At 43.4% G+C, this 12,550-nt stretch overlaps 1 protein-coding gene and 1 long non-coding RNA gene across 5 annotated transcripts in view; one reads left to right on the top strand and one right to left on the bottom strand.

The window, feature by feature from the left end:
* Positions 3,384-11,395, bottom strand: LOC110402169. The gene is made up of 3 exons (XR_002440953.1): positions 11,064-11,395; positions 5,584-5,720; positions 3,384-3,508 (listed from the first exon to the last, which is right to left on the bottom strand). It is a non-coding gene; the product is annotated as an uncharacterized LOC110402169 (long non-coding RNA).
* The window catches only part of SIPA1L1 (signal induced proliferation associated 1 like 1), a 197,080-nt gene continuing 196,000 nt past the window's right edge, over positions 11,471-12,550 (top strand). For 3 of the 4 annotated variants that reach the window (XM_021403922.1, XM_021403919.1, XM_021403921.1), the window contains exon 1: positions 11,471-11,605. The gene's annotated coding sequence lies outside the window, so the exon portion shown is untranslated. The remainder of the gene's footprint in view (positions 11,606-12,550) is intronic. The other variant, XM_021403920.1, reaches the window with a different exon arrangement.

Genomic DNA, 12,550 nt, shown 5'->3' with positions numbered 1-12,550 from the left:
CTTGTAACTAGTGACAGGACGAGGGGGAATGGCCTCAAGTTGCGCCAGGGGAGTTTTAGGCTGGATATTAGGAAATACTACTTTTCTGAAAGAGTGGTCAGGAGCTGGAACGGGCTGCCCAGGGAGGTGCTTGAGTCACCGTCCCTGGAGGTGTTCAAGAAACATTTCGATCTAGCATTGAGAGACATGGTTTAGTGGGGTTATTGGTGGTAGGTGGATGGTTGGACTGGATAATCTTGTAGGTCCTTTCCAACCTAGCTAATTCTATGATTCTATGATTCTATGTTTTTCAGATATGATTTTTCAAAACACTAGACATAAAAGATGATAACAGCCTCAAAAAGCAGCAGAAAGAATATCTTGTTCTTGCCTGGTTCTGGGCTTTGGTGTTGGAGTGACTGGCAAGCAGTGCTTTAGGGTTGCTTATAATTTTTGAAAGTACCCTGATAGAATCAAGATTGGTTTCTTTCTAGGGTCAATAGCAAGGTTACTTCTATCATAAAGCTGTTCCGTTTTACCTAGAAACACTTTTACTGCCAAAAAGAAATTACTGTAAATGGTAAAGGTGTGCCAACAGCCACAAAGCACTTCACAAACCTGAAGCCATTCCTGTCAGAGCTCAGATGAGTAGTGACTCCCTTTGAATTGAGCTGTGATGTGCATTAAGCTGTGACAGTATGTGCATATTGACACAAAAAGAGCCTAGATCAATAAAGCCCCTTGCAAAATGAAGGGTTTCGGCTGATAAAGAACTAGTATTATACAGTGTGAGGGAGGAAATTTGAGCCAGAGGCATTAGTGCAAATACTGAAGACAGCCTGAAGAGTTATGGGAAGTTTAATAACCCCACAGAATACAGCACTACACTTCTAAAAGTCTCACCTGGAAGATAGCATCAGGAACATTTCACTGTATATGCCTCCATTAATTGCATGTTTACGCTTTTAAAAGGGCAGCAGGGACCTATCTAAAGGCAGGCAGAAAAGAATCCTCTACTGGCGAACATCTTACTTCTAACCAAATGTGTTTCTCTGATGTTAGGACAGGAATCTGATTTCTATTAAACCAGCATAAGTCACAAAACGCTTTGTCAGTCAAATCTTATTCTGATGATGGATTTAACTGAACAACTTTTGTCCCCCATTTCTTAGAAGTAATAAGGAGAGATGAAAGTAACTACTGGAGGATTTGCAACACAAAAAATGTGCAAAATATTTGCACGTGCCTTTTCAGTTACCATCAGCACCACCATAAACTATTTTAGCACTTGCAAAAATCTGTGCAGCATTATTTGTTCCTTACATAATTGTCATGTTTGTCTCATCAAGGCTTAAAACTGTGAACTGTCAAACAGTGACGTCTACTCCCAGTGGAAAAATCACATTTTTTTAGGCTATGTCAATAAGTAATGAAGAAGTCATAAAGACATGAGGTAGAGGGGAAAGCAAACTAGAAAAGGAGGCAAAAAAATGTTTGTTCATGAAACCAATTTCCCATAATTTTGAAAGTCCAGCCCCAGTAAAGGCCCCTTTAAATATTTAGGCAAGAAATACAAGTTAGGAAAAATGCATTCCTATTGTTACAACTATTCCGTTCAGTTTGGAGGCATTGCCAATGACACCACCTACAAGAAACTTTAATCTGCTTAACTATAGATTTTCTAATGAGTACCCCAGGGCACCAACCAACCCAGAGAATGGCCACATATAGGATGTCTAGACATCTAACGCTTACCTCATTTTTACACGATGCTTACGTTTCTGTTGAGTCTAGAGATCGTAGGAGGCCAAAACATAAAAGTTACTAATCCCTTAATGCTCCCTGCTTGTTTTGTGCAGGGGTTATGAATTGCTGCAGTGTTGAAATACAGTGACTTCAGGGGTTATCACCAGATGTCTCCCATTAATGAGTCATAGTTACCATGATTCAACTAGGTTACATTTTGTTACAGAAAATAAATTAACTCCACCACACAATATCACAGAAAAACAATTAGTTCACTGCAAATTTAACTGAAATATCTGCCTAGCAGGGCAAGAATGGAAGGTCTGCGTGTATTCTGAGCACAGAAATGAACCACAAAAAGTAAAATTCTTTAAAAAAATGAAAAATCATTAAACTTCTAAGAAAAATGTCAAGACAGGATGTCCTGCAATCCATGTGCCTCACAAATAGATCAGGAGATCTATCTGTGTCATTAGATGACTGGAGGAACAGAGCAACTGAAAGAACTTACATTATTCTGCTATGTGGCATTTTAAATTGTTTGTTTGGTTTTTAAACACGAAGGCTAAACATCTGGAAAAGAAGGATAAAATTTTGTTAAAACTTGAAATACTTGTGGAGCTAGTACTGGAAATATTGGGTGCTTGAGTCCTTTCAACACGGGGGAAAACATCAAGCAAGTCTGGAGGAAGGGAGGAGCAGTGATGTCATCAGGGTGCCTCATTAAGACAAAGATTTTAACCCCAGGAGGGGTTCCAGAAAACTGAGAAAGAAACGTAAGGATTTATTCATCAGAAACTGGGACAGGGAATTCTGCAGCTGCAACCTGAAATACAAGTGTGTCAGTTGCTCTAGACCAGAACTGCCAAGAATATCACAAACTCTTCCTCCCCACTTTGACTGAAGAAAATATATACCTACATGTAAAGTAGCCTCATTTATTTCAGAATCGGTTTTGTAAGGCATTAGGTAGGGTTTAAAATTTTTCTTGAATAAAAATTGCAGATAACCTTTTTGTTAGTTTAAATTACTTTTGACTCTTAAAATCAATTGTTTTCCATTAAACAATATGTTTTGAAATACATATCTTCTCTGCTTTCACTGAAATGAAATGCGCATTTTGGCAGTAGGACTTTGGCTGGCATTCCGAGAAATATCTCATTAGTCCCTTGGCAATTGCAGAAGATTTTTTCTTAAAACAATGTCTCCAGGCAATTTTTTTCTCAGCTCCCTCCCCCAGGTAATTACCAGAGGCCCTATTTCAGAAGTCCTTGTGTATTTTTTCTGAGGTTCTAACATCGCTGGGATTTGATAGTCCTAAAATGATGTCAGTGCCTCAGACTCCCAAAGCCCCAGCCTGGTGTTCATGCTCAACAAGCTCTGTAGCCACATCCATCTAAGGTTTACACAAATACACTTGGGCTTTCATCTGTAAATAATTTCTGTATGATTTTATAGGCTAATTTAAAAGACATCCAGCATTCAATGAGCACTTGTATCAACAAACCAGGCTGCTGTACTTTAAAACCACATTGTACAATAGAAATTGTTTCATTGATTCTGCTTGTGAAACTTCTGTGAAAGCTGAATAAGGACAAACAGGCATGACAGAATATTCAACCTTTGAGAAGAAAAGGTTTATTAAGCAGCAAGAGGATATCCCCAGAGAATATAGCTTTCAGGCCACGGGATACTTTCAAAGCCTCCGTGATTCAGCAGACCTGGAGGAGCGCTGTGCTAGGCCAGCCCCTTCTGCTTTCCTCTGTAGCAGCAAAAATCTATACTGGTGCACTTGTGTTACTGAAAATAATACATCATACATATATGCTCATTGATTTACTTTAAGTAACTCCTTAGTTTCTGCAGTTATTCTGGCTGTCGATTAGGCTGATACAAATGTCATTACAACATAACGAGTTAATAAAAGCCTTGCTAAATTTATTTGCAACATTACAGCATGTTGAAGAGTTTTATGGTGAAGAAGTTCTGTGAAACAAGGCAAATGTACAATTCTCCCACTTTCACGTATTTCATATGAAATATAAACTGCAAAGGAGAAAAAAAGAACTCTATCTTTCTTTACAGATACCTGCACTTACCCTTTAAGGTTTATTTCAATTTCCTACTTGTTCTTAAATTGAAATCTAATTTCAGTTCTAGGTTGAATTTCAACTGAAGTTCTAACCTGTTCCTTTTTCAGTGGAGGTTTCTTCGGCAAAAGTATCTGGAAGATGACTTCAAAGCAGCTGAAGCCTGTGGAGGCTTCCTATAGCCTTGTCAAGGCTACAGCAAGTGAGGCATTTCGAATTGTGAAATGATTTAGCAGTCTCTTCCAGGAAAACATCTAAATCCTGCAGATGCAGATTTTCAGACCTTATGGAGACAGAGAGGCTGACTGGACCCTAACGATGTGAGGGTGGTGCCCAGAGGCAGTCACTCCTTTAATAGAAACCTCATGGCACAGATATTGGAGGAGAGGAGATCCTGATTTTTTTCCCCATATCCTTGTGTTGACAGAGTTGACGTGAGATGGGAAGCCCTTTTACCAACAGATAAGGTGGCATTCAAGCCTGAGTTGTACAGAACAATCTGGTGGTGATTCATGGTAATGTAGGACGAGCCATGTGCAGCTCCTATAATAACTGAAGCAGTTATACCAAAATAGAAGTATAGCTTCTTAGCATAACTGGCTTTGTTGACTTCATGCACATGTTGACTTTTACAAAATGCACAGTAACGACAGGTGAGGAAACTCTTTCAAAAAAAAATGTGGAAAATAATTTTACATTTTAGCCACACTCCAGAATTCTTGTGTCAGTTTTTAGATTTCAAGAATCACAATGTGTTTTTCCCTCTTTCTCCTGCTATATGAAAAACACAAACGACAGAATGACTAACACCCTTTGCTATGGAAAGAATGAAATTGAGCATTCAGAGTTGCCAAATGCAAAATAAGCAAACTGATATAACAATTTCCCTCTCTCTATCTATTATGGTGATCTCAGTTTGAGTTTCAACATCAGTAGAGAAATCCTCAGAGAGAACAGATTTCTAAACAGATAACATCTCTTTAAATGTCATATTAGAAGAAGCAACTTATTGTGCTGAAAAGTCAAAGCCACTGATACCACAGCATTACCCTCCCTGGGAAACAGTATCATCTCCTTCTCTTAAGTAATCGGTTCTTCCACAACAGCTTTAGCCACGGAAACCTGTGACTGCAATTTGTGATTCTAAGTGAGTTCTCGGAATATATCCCAGAACTCAGTGATTGGCAGCTCTGTAAAAAGTGAGAGCTAACCCAACTATCCATCAAACAAATGAATGGCAAGTAATTTGGAATTTCTCCCAGTCTTATTCAGTTTTCTGTAGAATTTAATTCTATTGTGTGTAGGAGAGATTTCCCAAAGGTTAATAACTATGTCATTTTATATTTTGTTCAGAAAACTGAGAGCTAGAAAACCATATTTCAGACTAATTGCATATAAAATAGTTTAAAAAATAGTCAACTTGAATTATGAAAATACAAAAATGAAATGTGTCTGAAGGCTTTTTGTTTTATATTTTCTTTACAGTTAATCATTCAAGTTTGAGAATTCTGCTTAAACTTACTAGACATTGCTAAAGGTACTGTTTATTTGTTTTCCACTCTTTTTAAATAAGTCAACTATTAAAGTCCAAGATAAGATGACAAGATACTTCCATTCTTTAATATTCAGAGCTTGGAATCCTTTGCTAAATGTAAACGCTTACTGCAGGTAGAAAGGAGAGGTCACTTTCATTTTGAGATGTTGTCAGCAGAAAGGGAGCTGCTCTTTTCTGCCATAGTGGACAGAAGTTGTCCAGGATAAAGGATACTTGGATTACATTTCTCTCGGGATCAGATGAATCTCCAGTGACGCCTCCCACTTCCAGGCACCTGCCTTCAGCATGCTGTTCTGAGCTGTTGTTGGTGGCAGTGTACTCCATCACATTTGCTGAAATTCTGCCATTTCCTAGAAAGAAAAAGAGGTTGGTTGTTTTTTTTTTTGTTGTTGTTTTTTTTTTGTGCCAGTGAAAGAGCATAATATCAGACCTGAGATACGAGATACTGTTAGAGAGAAACAACCCTTGTAGCAAGAATCAAAGCACACTTCCTCATTTCAGCTGACGTGTCTTAAATAGTACAGTCATTTTCATAATAAAATGTCACATTCTTCTCTAGATATAAGCTGCTCAGGACAACTGTGAAGAGGAATGCCAACTTAGATATTAGATTTGAACAGTGTGCAAGTCTCAAAAGTGAAGAAGAATCCCATAGAAGCACAGAGAGGTTGGTAGTCTCAAGGCAAAAGGGCAGCTGAGCCAGAAATGAGACCTCTTCCACCACTACCATTCTCAGTTTCAGCTTCTGAGTCTTTTTTTGAGTCTAACCTTAAATGAAACTTCTTGACTAATGTGTTTGTGCTCCTCATGCTAAAGTTCAACAAACACTTTTATCCAGAGAAAAAATGGCACCACCAGTGAAAAAGGCAATCCTGCCTGCCTGCCCTCCTGGCTGCCTGTTCCAGTGTCTTGTCCTCTCGTGTACCAAGGTATTTATGAGGCCAGACTGAAAATGGATCAGGGATCTCATCTGGCTGAAAGCTACTGGTATTTTTCCTGCTATGTTGGTTTCTAGCTGGATCAGTCCTCCGAATCACTTTGCTGTAGAGTCATACGGATAGCTGTGAAGGACAAAGGTTGGGGCAGGAACAAGCAGCTAACAGGGAGAAGAAGCAGGGTGTGGAGTGGACAGATCTGTTTCTTCCATCAGCAGTGCCTGTGTTTGCTGTCCTACAGTGTCTTTTAAGAAGCAGCTTTCCTCCAGGGCCTGGGGTTTGATCTGCAGAGGCATTCGCAGTTACAAGTGAATTCCTGGGGAGCTGTGCTTCCTTGAAAAGAAGGTGCTAGCTATTGAATCTGGAAAACAGGGATAATAATATCACCTTGCAGGAAAAAGGTAACAATGCATTCATTACTGTTAGTGAAACATTAGGTTCTGACGAGCACTCTAGATCAACTTTGTTGGCAATGCATTCTCCCCTCTTGTTACTGGACAAGAGTTTGCAAGAAAGGAAGGTGTGGATTTGCATTCCAGCTCCCCAGGCTTCAGAGGAACTGAGGAGAAAGCTGAGTAATCCAACAATTACAAGTTATATTACAAAGTGTGTATGTCCAAGGAATCTGAAATAATGGTATAAGCAGATGGCATTTGGCTTTTATTACTTCTGAGTGTTTGACTTTTCACCATTAATCTTTTAATGTATGGGAGGGGAGTTCTGTGTTAAATACAGTTTACAAAAGCCTTTTGGAGTTCTTCTGGATTGTGTTTGCCGCTTCTGTTACTTTTAAATATTTGAATAACATAATTTGATGACTGATGCTGCATCACATCAACAGAAAACTTGAAACAAAAGAACCTTCTCTTCACCAAAGTCCCCTTTGCATTACCTTCTTTTCAGGCAGAGAGAATCTCTAATTTTCCTTCTCTTTTCTTCCATTTTCTCCTAAGCCTATAGTGTTATGACTACTGCGCTTTGGTCTAACCAGGTATGCCGTTTTTTCCAGGTAATTAAAAGCAAAACAATCTTCTATGTACATCCAGTTCTATTTATTTAATATTAGTCAAGGTTATTAACCGTGTCTTTACTGTTGAAAAGCCTTCTTGATTCATATAGTTGATATCTGTGCGCAATGGTGCCTCTATAAATGTAGTCTTGTTCTGCATGTATGTATTTAGCAATTTCTTTTCTAAGGATTATATATGTACCTGCCTGTGAACTAAGTTGTTCCCATTGGTACTGTTTCTGGGCCTCTCTTCCGTATTCCAGTGTCTTGGCAGCCTCCTGAAATGTCAGAGAATGATGCAGATCCTTGCAAATCATGAGAAAGAGCCTACTGACCACAGAGCAGGACAGACAGGCTTGGCAGGAGGAAAATGAAATTGCATGTGTGCCTCTGTGATCCCACAGACAGCTGGTAGGTCACAATTCTGGCCTGTCAGACTTGACACTGATCATTTAATTTTGTACTTCCTACTTACTGATCCCTTGGCACCAGCCTCTGTGCTCACTCTCACCCTCTTCCATGCTGCTGCTCTGTTGCAAATGCTCATGCATCTTTTCCTTCTTTTCAAATCCTTTTTTTGCAATAAACTTTCCAATATTTCTACTAAATAAAATGCACCACATTCAGAAACATCACTTTTATTAAAAAATGCATTTTTTCCAATTCTAACTGATGTGTGTTTCTCACCCAGAGTTTTAATGACTTCAGATATTTTATGCCCAAATAGTAATTACTCATGCCAATTAAATGGAACAGATTTACTTTGGGCTGAATTTTTGTAGGCTGCGGAGAGGGTTGCCTTAAAATGTCGGTCTCCCTCCATTAGAGTTCAGAGTTGACTGTACACATCGCATGGAGTTATAACTGGTGAAGTCAGAGAGTGTTTATATCTACATCTTGTCAGGAAAGGTCTGTTAATGAGTGAAAAAAAGAACACAGAATTTACAGTTCACAAGATGCCGCCTTTTGTGCCAAAGCTGGCCTCTTATTCCTGCCCCCAGTGCCCCAAAGCAAAACTGTCCTATGCTATGACAGTGTAATGGTTTATGTGCTGTAAACTGGATCAAAGAAATCATTCATATTAAAGAGAATTCTCTAAAAGCCCTAAGCCAGTAGTGCTATAAAATACTCCAAAACCTTCCCCGTAGACCCCGACTTCCTGAGATGAAAAATGAGAATATGAACTTTTTCCATATCCTGAAACTCACCGACCGATGCTGGGCTCTTGCGAACAATCTACACGTGAATTACCTCATCTGTTTTTCTGGTACATTGTATATCCAAATTGTAATGCTTTCCTTCTTGGAAGAGTGTGCTGTATAAAATTTTCACATGTTCATTGTTCATCAATGAATAAATAATGCATTCTGTTTCAGGGTGGTTCAGATTCTTAGTCAAATTTTCCCTGTGCTTCCAGGAGCTCTGGCCAGCCCTAATCAGAAAGTCCTGCTACTTACCCTTTCATAACACTAAGTCTTCAGAGAGCAACATAAATGTTAATTAATTTACTCTCACCTCACTCCTCTGAGGTAAATAACTGTACCATTTTCCCTTTCTGTTTAAATGAGAATATTAAAATAGAAATGTACTGACTTGCCCAAGGTTACACAGCACATTAGTGGCAGAAGAAGGATTAGCATTCAGAAACTCTTAGGGCTTGTCTACTCAGGGAACTGAAACGACGACTGTGCATCATTCATTCGGCAATAGCCATTCAAGTAGAGGCCTATGTGTGTGTGCTCTATCAAAGGGAAAAGAACCCTTTTATTCTAGAATTAGTTATGCACTATTGAGGTATGGGAATTATTTTGGCATAAATCTCTTCTTATTCCATAATAAATGCCCACCCACTGAACTGTTCTAGACTTGCCATTCTGACCATGTCCTTACATGGGCAAGGACTAAACCGTAAATTCTTCATCCCTCTCTCCTCACAAAACAAACTTCGTTATTAATTAATTACAAAGGCATAAAAATGTTTATGCTTCCTTGAAAAGAAAGAAAACGAGCTCTGGCTATCCTGAGGCCTGTGAGAGCATGCAGTGCACCTGAGCATTGCTGCTCCCCTAGGTGCAGCGCCAGCTCCGTGTGTGGGCAGAGCACAGTGAGGGGAGTATCTCAGCCAGGCCCCATTGCCTGCAGCCCCATGCCAGGAGACCTGGCCCTGCTGGGTGCTGACCTCAGGCATGGGGCTTGGGGAGAACCCATGGAACCCAGGAGTCATCCTCAGCCTGTGCTGCAGCCAAGGGTGTGAGCCTCCGCTAGTTATAACTCCATGCAATGTGTACGGTCAACTCTGAACTCTAATGGAGGGAGACCAACATTTTAAAGGCTCAGATGGCACATGGTGGGCTGAGGTATGGTGTCAGAGCCTTTCTCCCTGTCTGATGCTGGTGAGTACCTCCTACATCTTCGGACTGGACACATCAGAAGCATGTTCAGGGAGATCATAGAAAACGATCTGGGAATGCAGTAGCCCCATTAAACAGCTTGCCAGATACGGCTTTGCTATCTGAATTCTTCTGATAAGGACAAATTCAGGAATCACACACACACCACACTTCCTGATGCTGTGGTCACATCCAGCCCTGCTGTATTTCTATACTTGAAGACTGAAACACAGTTTGTGCTTCCCTTGGGCTACCAGTGAGAAACATTTATCTTAATTTCTGTAAAATGCACTTAGCTTTTCAGCTAGGTGACATACAAAAAAATACATTTAAATGCCTGAAGTGTTCCTGTTCGTCATTTTAGATTGCTAACCCTAAAATGTTCCTATCTGCCATTTTAGACTGCAAGCTCATTTTTTTTTTCCATGCCAGAGCAGCACTGGGATCATTTCTTCTTCCATCTAGAACATTCCTTCTACTTGGCAAGATGAGATAGGAAATCTTTTGGTGACCCCGTAACACCTGCTGGAGTCACGACCTCAGGATGGACAACCCATAAGAGAGTGATTGCTCTTTGGAAATTCAGCCAGGTGTTTTTAGAGTACCTCTCACTGGGGTATTTAAACATCAGTACTAAAGATCCATTAGGAACATCTTCCAGAACTCCTAAGTCATTTAGATTGGTGCATAAATCTTCATTGTCACTGTCCAAATCTTCCTGGAAAGTGGGTGTATGGTGAAAGCGAAGCCGCAGCGGGGCAGCTGCTCTCCACAGCTCCCTTGCTCCAGCAGCTATTGCTGTGTTGCATGCTGCTGGAACTTTGCCAGCCCCAGTCAGATATTTTCTGGAGTGCCCTAATTTCAGAGGCAGCTCAGGGAAAGCTTCAGTTACATTAGTTAACTGCGATTGCCAATGTTCTCTCAAGACAAGGACAGCAATGACAATCAGCACTGTCCAGAGAGAGTTACCACAGCTCAATTTGTTAAGCATTTTGGCCATTTGCAAACAGTTCCTGCAAAAAAAAAAAAAAAAAAAAAAGGGAGATGATGTTGATGTATGCTTCTTTATTTCACATCTATCCATGTCATTAATTTGTTCTCTGTGGCTGATATCTAGAGAGAGAATTCAATTTAATTTGGCAGTAAAAGAGCTTGATGTAATGCTATCTGCACAGCACTGGGAGGTTCTGCTTTTGTGTCAGTCACCCTTCTCTCTACATGTTTCCAGTAGGCTGGAAATCAATGTAATGACAAAAATGATTAAAATTATATGAATATATATAAATGCAGAAGGTTCTGAGAGGTGCCACATAGAGGTGTACTGGGTGTGCCCCGGGGAGCCCCTTCATCAAGCCTTACATTTATGGGTAACTACGTGCAGCGGGAGAGGAGCCGCTAAGCAGAGCCCCCAGCCCGGCATCTGCAGCCAGCCCAGGGCACTCGGGCCTCCCTGTCCCTCACCCCTCAGCCCGCTCCGTGCCACGAGGCAGGTTGGCAGCCTCGGACAAAGCAAGGACTTTCCCCTCCGGGGCCGACCCGCGGCACCTCCGCCCCCAGCCTCCCCGGGCCTCTAAACAAGCGGCGCCGGGGCCGGGGCCAGCAGATGGGCCCAGGGAGGCAGAGCGTGTCCGGGAGCAGCGGGGGTGACGCGGGCGCGGAACGCAGGCCGCCGCTAGGCCCGGCGCTTGGCCGTTGCTATGGGAACGTGCGCGGGCCGCTCGCCCCCGCCCCGCCTCTCCGGAGCGCGGGCGGCGGGGCAGGCCCTCTCGCGAGAGCTGCGGCGGGCGGAGCGGAGAGGAGAGGAGCGGAGCGGGCGGCGGGGTGAGCTCATCCCGGGCGCGGAGCGCAGCCGAGCAGTGCGGAGGGTGAGCCGACGGCAGGCGCCGCGGCAACTTTCTTGGGTGAGTCGCGGGTGAGAGCGAGCGGCGGGCTGCGGCGCCGACCCCTTCCGTGGAGCCGGGCGCGGAGCGAGGGGGCGTGCGGGGGGGAAGCGCCCAGCCCCGGGGTCGGCTCGCGGCTCTGCTCCCGGGGAGGGCACACAGCTCGGCGGGGATGAGGGGCGGCCGCGCTCACTGAGAGCCGCCCCCGGGCAGCGCGCCCCCGGCACGGGGTCTGCATTCGGGACTCGGTCAGTAACTTGTCCGCTCGGCGCTGCGAGTTCTACTTTTTTTTTTTTTTTCCCCTTCGCTCCTTTTCCCAAAAGCCGGCCGGGCGCGTAGCGGCGTTGGTGCTGCTCGGTGCCGGCCGCCCGGCGCTGGGAGGCGCGGCGGTGCGGGGCGCGTGGGAGCAGCCCGGGCCGCGCCGCGGGCAGAGGTGCGGGAGGCGGGGAGCGGGGCTGCCCCTCTCGGCAGAGTTTCTCCGCTCTTCTCCTATTTTATCCTTCGTGCGGTCTCGTCCTGATGTTCCCGTGCTGTATTTAAAAATAACTGCGTTATGTGCACCGGGTAACTGCGGTGCAGCATCGGCTCGCTTAATGAGGAACGCACCCGCTCGTGTCTGTGAAGCAGCGACGCAAAATGGGAATTGCTCAACTTAAGCGAAAATCTCCTTGTGTAACCTTGGCTACACTGCCAGCACGTTTCGGCTGCAGGAGGCACGGCTTCGCCGGGAGAGGAATACTGAGGTGGTTCTGTGGATAACGCTGCTGACAGATTCGCTTTTTAAGCCTTACCAGTGCGTAATCCCTCAGCGGTGCCGTGCTCCTGAGCCCGGTGCTGCACGCCGAGCTGGGGGCACCTGCACTCTGCAGCCCCTGGCTGCTGCAGGGCCACGTCTGCGGGGCCGCGGTTGGCAGCTCCTCCGGAAAGCAAACCTTCTTGGTGGGATTCTGATCTTCTTAAACGTAT

Source organism: Numida meleagris, chromosome 6 (genome assembly GCF_002078875.1).
Source record: "Numida meleagris isolate 19003 breed g44 Domestic line chromosome 6, NumMel1.0, whole genome shotgun sequence".
Lineage (NCBI taxonomy): Eukaryota > Metazoa > Chordata > Aves > Galliformes > Numididae > Numida > Numida meleagris.
The sequence above is the reverse complement of the archived record's forward strand: the minus strand, read 5'-3'. Positions and strand labels throughout refer to the sequence as shown.